Below are 14,377 nucleotides of genomic sequence, written 5' to 3'. Positions count from 1 at the left end.
CATATTTTTAGGTGACTAAATATTTACTTTCCACCATAATTTACAAATAAAATCTTGCCAAATCAGGCAAGGTGATTTTCTGGATTTGTTTTCTCATTTTGTCTCTCATAGTTGTGGTCTACCTACGATGTCAATTACAGGCCTTTCTCATCTTTTAAAGTTGGAGAACTTGCACAATTGGTGGCCGACTAAATACCTTTATTCCCCACAGTAGATCACCAACTCCTAATCTGTGATACATTTTGTCTTCATACAGTAATGTTAATGTGTCCATTACAGTGAAGAATGATTTTAGGAACCCTGTTGTATTGGGTGTCTTGTTTATTGGGAGACCACCTGCCCACTATAGAATACTTTTACACCTCAGTGGGTCAGTTAAATCTTCATAAAGGGTGCCTGGATGGAACTGAGAAACAGTGTTTTAACCACTTACCGATCTATAATGCACAGTTACATCACATGCCGGCAGCCTGACTTTGATGCAGGCTCAGGAACTGAACTTCACCCATCTCTGTTAACCTGTTAAATGTTGCTATCAATCTTTGACAGCAGAATTTACAACATGCTGACATGGGGGCATGTCATTCTATGTGTCCATCGACGGCCTTGAGACAAAATTGCGATTTATAAATGACCTTGTTGGGGGCATGCGGAGTAGAATTTCAATATTTGCAGATGATACTAAACTCTGCAGGGTAATCAATACAGAGGAGGATAATTTTATATTACAGGGAGATTTATGTAAATTGGAGGATTGGGCTGAGAAGTTGCAATTGAAGTTTAATGTAGATAAATGTAAGGTCATACACTTGGGTAGAGGAAATAACATTTATGATTATGTACTTAATTGTAGAACACTGGGTAAAACAGGCACAGAAAAAGACTTGGGTGTATGGGTGGATGGTAAACTTCACTTTAGTGGACAGTGTCAGGCAACTGCTGCCAGGGCTAATAAAATAATGGGATGTATTAAAAGAGGGATAAGTGTTCATGAAAAAAATATAGTTCTACCTCTGTACAAGTCACTAGTGCGACCACACTTAGAATACTGTGTACAATTCTGGTCACCGATATATAAGAAGGACATAGCTGAACTGGAAAGGGTGCAGAGAAGAGCGACCAAGATTATTAGAGGAATGGGTGGGCTGCAATACCAAGACAGGTTATTAAACTTGGGGTTATTTAGTCTGGAAAAACGAAGGCTTAGGGGGGATCTAATCACAATGTATAAATATATGAGGGGACAGTACAGAGACCTTTCCAAAGATCTTTTTACACCTAGGCCTGTGACTGGAACACGGGGGCATCCGCTACGTCTTGAGGAAAGAAGGTTTAATCATAATCACAGATGAGGATTCTTTACTGTCCGAGCAGTGAGACTATGGAACTCTCTGCCGCATGATGTTGTAATGAGTGATTCAATACTAACATTTAAGCAGAGCCTGGATGCCTTTCTTGAAAAATTTAATATTACCAGTTATGTATATTAGATTTTATGACAGGGTATTGATCCAGGGAACTAGTCTGATTGCCGGATGTGGAGTCAGGAAGGTAATTTTTTCCCCATTGGAACTTGTTTGCCACATTGGGGTTTTTTTTGCCTTCCTCTGGATCAACATGTTAGGCTACGGGTTGAACTAGATGGACTTAGAGTCTCCCTTCAACCTTAAAAACTATGATACTATGATACTATGTGTTGATGGCTTGACATGATGTCAGGTGGGTCTGCTGAACACGCCCTTGCTTGATATGGTGGTATTTCGGAGAATAACAGGAGAAACAAGTAAGGTGAAAAGTGGGAAAAAATGTTTTAAAAAATAAATAAAATTTAAAATCACCCCTCTTGTCTCCTAATAAAATAAAGCAATAAAATAAAGCAGAAAAAAATAAACATCTTGTATTTTTACGTGCATAAATTTCACATCTATTAAAATTAGAGATGAGCGAACCTTGGGAAGATCGGTTCAGAGGACACATTTGAACCTTACATAAGGTACGGTTTGTGACCCTGACGTGAAACAAACCTCAATGGAAGTCAGTAATTGGCAGTTTGTGTCACTGCCCACATGATGCCAGCCATATACAGAACACTTCCAGGGGAGAGTGGGTGAGGTTTTTCCATTTTCTTTTCTTTTGTCTGCACATTACATCTGATCACACTGATTTTGCCCCCAGTGAGAGCTCTTCAAACACAACAAATGGCATGTACAAGGCTGAGCATCACTCATACCCAAGCACAGCGCTGCTGGCTTGAGTGGTTTGCACTCATAACTCACTTGAACTTCGAACCCGAACTCTGTTTTTTTGGAAGTCGATGTCCGATCCCGAACCTTGAAACTGGAACCTCAGGTTCGCTTATCTCTAATTAAAATATAAAATGAATTAACCTGATTGGGAAATGATGTAATGAGAAAGAAAATCTAAATGTCAGATTTACAATTTATTGGGCACTGCAACAGTGCAAAAAAATGCAAAAGGAGTCAATTAAAACATCGTATCTACCCCCAAAAATTATTAAAAACACGTCGCTCAGTTTCCAAAAACAAGCTCTCCTACAGCTCCATTGACCAAAAATTGAAAACGTTACGAGTCTCACAAAATAGCAACACAAGCAAATATTTTTATTATTTTTGTTAATATAAACTTTAGATTTTATTTGACACATACATAAAAAAAACTATGCATGTTTGATAGCCTAGTAATTATACTGACCTGGAGAATCACATTAACAGGTCATTTTTACCATATAGTAGACAATTGGTACATACCAAAAATTGAAAATAAGCAATTGTGCATTTTTTTTGTAATTTTGCCGCACTTGGAATTTTTTCCCCACTTTCCAGTACATCATATGATAAAATTAATTGTGTCAATCAAACTTACCCCTCAAAAGCTGTAGAAGTCCAAACAGTTGTGGCTCGTTGAAGAAAGAGTGGAAGAAACAAAAACGTAAAAACTGGAAATAGTCATGTTGGGAAGGAGTTAAATAACTGTTTTATTTCAAAGCTGAATTATGATTACAGCTATTATTCGATCACTTGCAGACATGTACTTAAAAAACTTAGTTGTAAAGTTAAATTAACTGAGAGTAACATAATTTATATTTGCTGTGTAATGGTATTAACAAATAACAACGGTGATCAAATAGACGAGTCAGAGAAAAAATAATTCCATTAAAAACACAATAATAAATTAGCTCACAGCTGGAAACATGATTTAATGAATATTTTTCCATCAGTTATATGGCTGAATGTCTGAAAGTAAAATTTGTTTTAAAACAAAGAAAGAAAAAGACAATCAGGTCAGGCATTTTAGAACCTTGCATGGAAAAATCTCGTTTCTACCATTGAATGAATAATAACCATCAAATTGACATTCCTGTGATTGCTGATCCCAGAGAGGATTGAGATCTAGCCCTTTATCTTTTGAAATGCCAGGACTTTTATCTCAGTGGTCTACATCTGAAGATAAGGTTGCTGATATGTTATGCTCTGCACCTTACTGAACTATAACAGTTAAGACTTTGCTTTTTGCAGCTTCTGCATGTGGACAGGAATTGTAAAGCTATAATGAATGACATTTCCCTTGTATGAGGAAAAACTTCCACAGAAAAACTTCTAAACAGGTTTTCTCTTGAGAAAAATAGAATATGAAAAAATAAAGTAAAATAACATAAAGGCTTCTAAAGCTCAGTCCAAGAGCACACTTCCATGGTTCTAAGTTCAATGACAAATTAGTAAGTTGTATCCCCACATATAAATTATTATTATTATTATTATTATTTATTTATAGAGCACCATTAATTCCATGGTGCTGTACATGAGAAGGGGGTTACATACAAAATACGTATACAAGTTACAGTAGACAGACTAGTACAGAGGGAAGAGGGCCCTACCCTTGCGGGCTTACATTCTATAGGATTATGGGGAGGAGACAATAGGTGGGGTGTAGGTCAGGCGGCAGCTCCGCACGGTGGTCGGGCGGCAGCTCCGCACGGTGGTCGGGCGGCAGCTCCGCACGGTGGTCGGGCGGCAGCTCCGCACGGTGGTCGGGCGGCAGCTGCGCACGGTGGTCGGGCGGCAGCTGCGCACGGTGGTCGGGCGGCAGCTGCGCACGGTGGTCGGGCGGCAGCTGCGCACGGTGGTCGGGCGGCAGCGAGTTCATTGTAGATTGTAGGCATTTCTGAACAGGTGCGTTTTCAGGTTCCGTTTCAAGTTTGCAAGAGTAGGGGATAGTCTGACGTGTTGAGGCAGCGAGTTCCAGGAGACTGGGGATGCTCGGGAGAAGTCTTGGAGTCGGTTGTGTGAGGAGCGAATGAGAGAGGAGGAGAGGAGGAGATCTTGGGAGGACCGGAGGTGACGTGTTGGAGTGTATAAATCATAGCTACCCAAGATAAACATAGCTTCCTTTAGTGTGAATGCAGAATTCTATTTAGTAATATTTATTAGGACTTATTGGTAATACTGTGCATTGCTGAAATCTAAAATGAGGAGGATAGTAAAACAATTAGAGCGCATTCAGACGTTTCCTGTTTTACTTACCCTGTTTCCTCGAAAATAAGACACTGTCTTATATTTTTTTGCCCTGAAAAAAGCACTATGTCTTATTTTCAGGGGGTGTCTTATTCTCGAGGAGACATGGTTGGGGGTAAGTTTACCCCCTACAAAAAGCAGACCCCCCATCCCAGGATCGTCATACTTTCCAGCCTGTATGGCTCCCAGATCCTTCTGTGATCTCCCATCAGGTACGCTGCACGCCTCCCCTGCGTCTGGCTGACATCAGATCTCACACACACACACACACACACACACACACACTTCTCCCTGTGATCTCCCTGCAGCTGTGCTTCCCTGTGTCTGGCTGACATCAGATCTCACACACACATCAGTTCTCACACACACATCAGATCTCACACATACACATCAGATCACACTCACACACAAACACACACCCACCCCACAATCCCAGCACCTGTGCTGCACGTCGTGCTCCTCTGCCTCCTGACAACACTCACAGATCCAATCGCTTACGTTCACACACACAGTCACACATCAGACAGTATACACGCAAACATCTGATCGCATACACTCACACACACACCCCACTTCTCCCTGTGCCCTCCGGTGGGTGGTCCCAGCAGCTGTGCTGCACGCCGTGCTCCTCTGCTGACACTCACAGATCCGATCGCATACACTCACACACACACTCACACATCAGAACACACTCACACATCAGACAGCATACACGCACACATCCGATCGCATATACTCACACACACACTGACGATATCGCACATACGCGCTCAAACACTCACAACATCCGGAGATACCACATGCTTCCGGCCATGTGATCCTCCGGCAGGTCCTGGAAGGTCACTGCACAGTGCACAGTATCGCCGCCGAGAAGCAAGCGATATCGCCGGAGGTTGTGAGTGTGTGGATGCGATCTGATGTGTGTGTGAGGTGTGTGTGATCTGATGTGTGTGTCTGGTCTTATGTGTGTGTGTGTGCGTGTCTGTGTGTGTGTGTGTGTGTTTGTTCCGCCGCTGCAGGACCTTGATGCGCTCACCTGCTCCCGGTCGGCTTCTGGTGAGTATGATCGGGAGTCTTCTTTCTTCTGTCTTCTCTCTTCTGGGGCTGCCCGCTGTCTATAATGAAGTGTCCTGCAGTGTCTTTAACTCTTTCCCCACTGCATGACACTTCATTATTGACCGCAGCTGTGTCTTATTTTCAGCGGATGTCTTATATTAAAGCATCCCTGAAAACTCCTGCTATGTCTTATTTTCGGGGGACGTCTTATTTTCTGGGAAACACGGTATTGTACATGTTTTTTTGGTATTTTTTATAGATTAACATATACCCACAATAGTTTATGGGGTTAATCACATATCTATTTTTTTTTTTGCAGATGAAATATCCTCTCATTAAAAGGTTTCTCCACTACTAAAGGCTACTTTACACACCGCGATATCGGTCCCGATATCGCTAGTGTGGGTACCCGCCCCCATCTGTTGCGCGACACGGGCAAATCGCTGCCCGTGTCGCACAACAGCCGTCACACATACATACCTGTCCGGCGATGTCGCTGTGACGGGCGAACCGCCTCCTTTCTAAGGGGGCGGTCCGTGCGGCGTCACAGCGACGTCACTGAACCACCGCCCAATAGCAGCGGAGGGGCGGAGTTGAGCGGGACGTAACATCCCGCCCACCTCCTTCCTTCCTCATAGCGGCCGGGAGGCAGGTAAGGGGAGCTTCCTCGTTCCTGCGGCGTCACACGCAGCGATGTGTGCTGCCGCAGGAACGAGGAACAACCTCGTTACTGCTGCAGTAACGAGATTTGAGAATGGACCCCCATGTCGCCGATTAGCGATTTTGCACGTTTTTGCAACGATGCAAAATCGCTTATCGGTGTCACACGCAACGGCATCGCTAATGCGACCGGATGTGCGTCACGAATTCCGTGACCCCAACGACTCCGCATTAGCGATGTCGCAGCGTGTAAAGCCCGCTTTAGACAATTCCTTCTGATTTCACGTTTTCCCCAAGTAAAACAAAAAAAAATAGTCTATACTCACCTCTTGTACCAGTGCTGTTCCAGTGGAGCTCTGGTTTGCATTCCTGGGGCTCATGTGATGTTGTGACATCACGGGAGCCCGACGTGCAATCAGTGTCAGCTTCTGTCTCCCTGCTTTCGGACCAAATGAGCAAGCAACAAGAAATGAGTGCAGCCACATCGTTTAGGTGGGCTTTACACGCTGTGACATCGCTAGCAATTGCTAGCGATGTTGAGCGCGATAGCACCCCCTCCCCGTCGTACATGCGATATCTGGTGCTTGCTGCCGTAGCAAACATTATCACTACGGCAGCTTCACACGCACATACCTGGTTGGCGATGTCACTGTGACCGCCGAACAATCCCTCCTTCAAGGGGGAGGTGCGTACCACGTCACAGTGACGTCACCAGGACGTCACTAAGCAGCCAGCCAATAGAAGAGGAGGGGCAGAGATGAGCGGGACATAACATCCCGCCCACCTTCTTCCTTCCGCATTGTCGGTGGACACAGGTAAGGAGATGTTTGTCATTCCTGCGGTTTCACACACAGCGATGTGTTCCGCTGCAGGAGCGACAAACAACATCGTATCTGCAGCAGTAACGACATTATGGAAATGAATGACGTGACACAGATCAGCGATTTTTTACACTTTTTTGATCGTTCATCGTCGCACCTAGGATTTACACATTGCGATGTCGCTACCGGCGCCGGATTTGTGGCACTAACGATGTGACCCCGACGATATATCAGTAGCGATGTCGCAGCATGTAAAGGCCGCCTTACTTTCTGTTGATTAACTCATTTGTTCCGAAGGTGGGATGACAAAAGCCAATGCTTTAAGATGGTGAAAAGAAACTATTCCCACAGTAGTGGAAGTCATAGATAGGATGTCAACCCATAGTGTCTTTGAATTGAACCTAGAGAATAATATGGGAAGATACTCTAGACGATGGAACCCCTCGACAACTATTTTCAGTCCAGATCTCCATACACCTGAATCTCTTTAATATACATCTCCTTGTGAAGGAAAAAGCTTAAATATTTATAACACACAAGATCTCACTATATTAAAAATGTATTGGTTAACTGCACATCTCACCTCAGGGTATCTGTAGTTTTTACTACAGTTTATGTAGTTGTTAGGGGTACTTCTCACATAGCGAGATCACTAGCGAGATCGCTGCTGAGTCACAGGTTTTGTGACGTACCAGTGACCTCATCAGCAATCTCGCTGTGCATGACACTAAGCAGCGACCTGGCCCCTGCTGTGAAATCGCTGATTGTTGTACACAGTGCTGGTTCATTTTTTGCTTGCTGCTCTTCTGCTGTGAAGCACACATCGCTGTGTTTGACAGCGAGAGAGCAACGATCTGAATGTGCAGGGAGCAGGGAGCGGGCGTCTGGCAGCTGCGGACGCTGGTAACCAAGGTACACATCGAGTAACTAAGCGAAGCACTTTGCTTGGTTACCCGATATTTACCTTGGTTACCAGCGTACGCCGCTCTCAAGCTGCCAGTGCTGGCTCCCGGCACACGTAGCCAGAGTACACATCGGGTAACTATGCTTTGCTTAGTAACCCAATGTGTACCCTGGCTACGAGTGCAGGGAGTCAGCGCTAAGCGGTGTGCGCTGGTAACCAGGCTAAATATTGGGTAATTAAGCAAAGCATTTTGCTTAGTTACCTGATATTTACCTTGGTTACCAAGCGCAGCATCGTTTCCACAAGTCACTGCTGGCTGGTGGCTGGTCACTGGTCGCTGGTGAGATCTGCCTGATTGACAGCTCACCAGCGACCATGTAACGACACACCAGCGATCCTGACCAGGTCATATCGTGGTCGGAATCGCTGGTATGTCGTTTAGTGAGACGGTACCCTTAGTTGTTTTTGGCCAATTACAGTAGTAGCCTTTTTTCCCTTCTAGTGTCCTTTAAATAAGATTTGTTATGCAATCTTAGACAAATGTTTTGACCCAATTAATTAATCAATTAATTTATACTAACTTATTGAAAATTGTAATAATATATTTATTGAGATTGTAGTGATTAATCTGTTCTCCCTCCCCAAATATAACCTTTTTCACTCCTTCCTTGTCCCTCACGCCACTACTATCTTGAATAAAGGCGATCTTCAAGCTTTCTTTCCTTCCTCCCTTCCCCACTTTATCCTAAGTAAGATGTTTGTTTTTCATGTAAAAATTTCAATAAAGCTCTTTGGAAACAGAAGCCAACACTTACTGGATGCAGGGCTCACGTGACGTAAACACAAGGAACCGTGGCACCGCTGAACAGTGCCAGCATGAGAGGTGAGCATAGACTTTTTTATTTTCCTGATGGAAAGGTGTAATGCAAAGGGGTTGTTCTAGAAGTGGACGACCCTTTTAATCCAAGATAAAGATAAAGATCAGACATTCAAGTCTATGAGTTCATGACAAACATGGATAGCAAACTACTATATTGCTATTATATTTACTTACTGTCTGTTTTATACTGTTTGATAGAAGCTTGGAGAAACATCCATCAATTTCTTTTACAATGAATAATTGATGAAACACTGATAGTAAAAAGAAAGAAACTGACAAAAAAGTGATCCAGCACACTAATGGAAATCAGTTGGATGTTTTTTTTCAAATAGAAGAAAAAAATTGTCATAAGACTGATGCCTAAGCTGCCAGTAAAACTAGTGTATTTTTTTTTTTTATAAACTTCTAAACAGATTTTCTCTTGAGAAAAAGAAAAATCTCTGTTTCATTGTCAAACTTCCATTGTTTTAGCCTGCAAGTTGTGTTCCCATTAATAATTCAGAGTTACCTTTTAAAAATATAGCTTTAGCTGGTATGATGTAATACAATGCTATTTCCTTCAAAGGAATATAATTTCGTGCCTGTACTTTCATGTCTGTAACTTTTTCACAAATTAAGCTAAAATTGATGCGTTTGATCTTCCTGTCCGGTGGAATGACAATACCAAAAATGCAACCCTTCTGTAGTTGAGGTACTTGTGTGCTTTTGATCATTGTCTTGTTGAATCATTAGCGATGAGCAGATCTTTTGAAATTCAAATTTGCTGACTTTGTGAAATTTCCCCCCAAAATTTACTACAAATAAATTTTCCACAAATCTCAATACTGGAACGCTTCTAACTATTCAGAAACTTCAAGCAAGGAATATGAGAGAAAGAGAGAGAACACTAATGAACCTTATAGCTTAAACTCTAAAGAAAATAGAGAGCAAGGACCCCCCTGACCATAAAAGCTTACACTCTACAGATGATAGCGACTTATGTAGTGAATCTGGAGAAGGAAAACGAATTTGCCATACAAAATGTTCCACTGAGAGCTGCTGATTGATGATGGTCAGGGGTAATCACCATCAGCGGTAATGACCACCACTGTACAAGGTATGATAATCTTTTAGATTATCACAGTTTTCAAAGGGGACTATGAGAATACAGTGGAACCTTGGTTTGCGAGAACAATCCGTTCTGGGAGTGTGCTCATAAACCAATTTACTCATCTAGCAAAGCAAGATTTCCCTTAGGAAATCATTGGAATGCAGAAAATTTGTTCCACAATTTGTAGTAATATCCCATCCTCGTCCCCTATTGTGCCATTCCACACACTCACACACTTGCACAAACAGGCGCACATGCACATTATGCTCACTCATCCTCCATTCCCTCACCGTCCTAGTTCTTGAATAAGTAATGGCATAGAGATCTGCATATCAATACAAGTAATAATTGTATATATATCATATAGTGCGCAGAGGGGGGACTACAATATAAGAACCAAATCGCAAAAGGCTGAACAAACTACACACAAGAGAAGGCGATTATATGGTTTCAACATATTTTTTATTTTTGTTTTTATTTTAATGCAAAGAGGTGAAAGGGGTAGGGCAAGCGGATTACATCATCACAGTCAAAAAGGTGACCACATTGTGCTAAATGTAAATACAAAGAAATGGTTGTATCAAATCAAAACAAACAGTGCAGGGAATAGCCCAAGATAGACCAATATACAGAGTAATATACTCAAAAATATGATGCACAACAGCAACTCTAGAAAAATATTTCTCCTACATGTTTGTATAGGTAAAAACAAACAATGTATAAACATATATCAAAAATCCAACAGATGAATAGTGGATAGTCCACCCCCTCCTGAGCTGAAATCATTAATATCATTAGATGTAATATAATATATACCCATGAAAGCAGTGGAGATCAAAGCGACCGCAAAACAGCATATTATTTATGGACAGATACTACAATAGAGGGCTGTGTCTATCATACAACAAGATCAAAGAATAAAAGACCTCTACTAAGTAGACCTCAAATCAGGTCAATACATGCTCCAGCAGCAGCGATGAGGTCCAGTGCTGACAGGGGCACACAACATAACAATTGCTCGGAGGGATGGAACATCCAAGATATAACATGCAGGACTACAGTATTGAAAAGTAGAGCCACTACATCATATAAAAATCAGGGGCGCCATGCACTGTTGAGCAGGATAACACAATATACAAGTACACATTACCCAGATGTATATCGCTGCGGAGGAAATGCGCCCGATGCGCATTTCGGAGTGTTCCTTCATCAGGGGGCGTGACTGGAAGGGAAGGGTAGAGGTCTGTTATTCTTTGATCTTGTTGTATGATAGATACAGCCGTCTATTGTAATATCTGTCCATACATAATATGCTCTTTTGTGGTCGCTTTGATCTCCACTGCTTTCATGGGTATATATTATATTACATCTAATGATATTAGTGATTTCAGCTCAGGAGGGTGTGGACTAGCCACTATTCATCTGTTGGATTTTTGATATATGTTTATACATTGTTTGTTTCTACCTATACATACATGTAGGAGAAATATTTTTCTAGAGTTGCTGTTGTGCATCATATTTTTGAGTATATTACTCTGTATATTGGTCTATCTTGGGCTATTCCCTGCACTGTTTTGATTTGATACAACCATTTCTTCCTAGTTCTTGTAGTCCACCGGTAACCATGGTGGCCGATGCAGGGGCTTCCAATGTCAGGCCTTTAGCGGCTGTCGTTATTTGCATGACCCGCAAAGCGCTGCCTGTGGCGCAAAAAATCGCGCGGACCCGTCACACTACTTACCTGCCTAGCGACGTCGCTGTGACCGGCGAACCGCCTCCTTTCTAAGAGGGCGGTTCGTTTGGCGTCACAGCGATGTCACTAAGTGGACGCCCAATAGAAGCGGAGGGGCGGAGATGAGCGGGACATAACATCCCACCCACCTCCTTCCTTCCTCATTGTCGGCGGCCGCAGGTAAGGTGAGGTTCCTCGTTCCTGCGGTGTCACACACAGCGATGTGTGCTGCCACAGGAATAACTAACAACATCGTACCTGCAGCAGCAACGATAATTGGGAATAGGGGAACATGTCACTGATTAGCGATTTTGAATGTTTTTGCGACGATTCAAAATTGCTCATAGGTGTCACACGCAACGACATCGCTAACGCGGCCGGATGTGCGTCACAAATTCCGTGACCCCAACAACATCGCTTTAGCGATGTCGTAGCGTGTAAAGCGGCCTTAAGGCTAAGTTCACACACCCCTAGTGTGCTACTAGTGCTCACAGATCAGAGCTGCCTTTCTTGCTGCATGGCCGAGTGCTTGTGCAGCTTGTAAACTCCATTCTTGCATGGAGATGGTCACAGTGGAGTGGAGATGAGTGAAAAAAAGGACCTGGGATGATGTCACTATCACGTGACCTGAGGGGCGCAGCTTAAGTGCAGAGACTGGGAAAGAAAGTGAAACAGACCATCTCCTCATGTGGTTAGTGCTCTCTGAAGCTGGGGAATGATGGGAGCCAGTTCTATTATGTATATATCCTCCCTGTAATATCACTGTCACACAGCCTAGACATGCTGGGAATTGTATTTCTCCTTATACCTCCTCCTTTCCTGTAATGTAATTTACAGGTTGTAATTTTCTCTAATATAACAGGAGCCTGAGCATTCTGGGACCTGTTGTTCTCATATTACCTTCTTAACTGTAATTTTCTCTGACATCCCATAGCAAACTAGATATGCTGGGGCAGCTGGGGAATGTACCCACGGCAGACTTAGCTAAGATTTTCCTTCCCTAGGACCAAAACAATATATACCCCTTTAACCGTTCACCATCCCACATCACTGTGGACAGCCCACAGGAGAAAAATGCCACAAAAGCAAAGAAAAAGACATCCTAAGATACTGTTGACTGTTATGAGTTAATTTTGAATAATTAACCCCTTTATGACTGCAAATTAGTGTTAAAATGGCGGCAGTTAGGAGTACTTGTTACCATTTTATAATGGCGGTAAGAAACAAGGGAATAGCATCCCCCAGCATCATAAAATCTCCATGTTTCAGCTACAGGGGGTAGCTGAGACCCTGGAGATCATAATCCATGCCGTTTTGTTCCGGTTCCTGGTCACATGATCGCCATTATACAACATATAATGGCAATCATATAAAAGTAAATTATAGCACTTTTAAAAAATGATTTCTCTCCCATCTCACATGATCAAACATGTCAGATGGGAAATAAATATGGGGAGATAAGGTATGCACACCAGTGACTATGGAAGGGGAATACATGGAATAGCAGAAACTGCTGTGTGAATACTGACATGAAAAATTCAATAGCTATTTGTAAGAATGAAATGTGAAAAATGGAACCTGCATTACTGCCATGAATATATGAATAAAGAGAAATTTAGCTACTGAATTGATCAATGCAATAGAGCCCCAACACTACGCCAAAGTATTTCTCTACGTTGGGGTCCCTAGCTTGTGTGTGTCCTCTCATGCAGTTAAAAAACTTACCGTGTATGGGAGGCTGAGACCCAGGCTATATATACGATGTGGATTGGCAATAGGTGTGTATGGGGAGGGTTCACAAACGAAAAACTGCTAACATTAAGGAATAACGTTTGGAACTCCATTCTATGTCTGAACTGGGTGCAAAAAACCTAAAAAACATCACTATGGGGAGATAAGGTATGCACACCAGTGACTATGGAAGGGGAATACATGGAATAGCAGAAACTGCTGTGTGAATACTGACATGAAAAATTCAATAGCTATTTGTAAGAATGAAATGTGAAAAATGGAACCTGCATTACTGCCATGAATATATGAATAAAGAGAAATTTAGCTACTGAATTGATCAATGCAATAGAGCCCCAACACTACGCCAAAGTATTTCTCTACGTTGGGGTCCCTAGCTTGTGTGTGTCCTCTCATGCAGTTAAAAAACTTACCGTGTATGGGAGGCTGAGACCCAGGCTATATATACGATGTGGATTGGCAATAGGTGTGTATGGGGAGGGTTCAAAAACGAAAAACTGCTAACATTAAGGAATAACGTTTGGAACTCCATTCTATGTCTGAACTGGGTGCAAAAAACCTAAAAAACATCACTATGGGGAGATATGGTATGCACACCAGTGACTATGGAAGGGGAATACATGGAATAGCAGAAACTGCTGTGTGAATACTGACATGAAAAATTCAATAGCTATTTGTAAGAATGAAATGTGAAAAATGGAACCTGCATTACTGCCATGAATATATGAATAAAGAGAAATTTAGCTACTGAATTGATCAATGCAATAGAGCCCCAACACTACGCCAAAGTATTTCTCTACGTTGGGGTCCCTAGCTTGTGTGTGTCCTCTCATGCAGTTAAAAAACTTACCGTGTATGGGAGGCTGAGACCCAGGTTATGTATACGATGTGGATTGGCAATAGGTGTGTATGGGGAGGGTTCACAAACGAAAAACTGCTAACATTAAGGAATA

Source organism: Anomaloglossus baeobatrachus, chromosome 1 (assembly GCF_048569485.1).
Source record: "Anomaloglossus baeobatrachus isolate aAnoBae1 chromosome 1, aAnoBae1.hap1, whole genome shotgun sequence".
Classification (NCBI taxonomy): Eukaryota; Metazoa; Chordata; class Amphibia; order Anura; family Aromobatidae; genus Anomaloglossus; species Anomaloglossus baeobatrachus.
Note: the sequence above shows the minus strand (reverse complement) of the source record.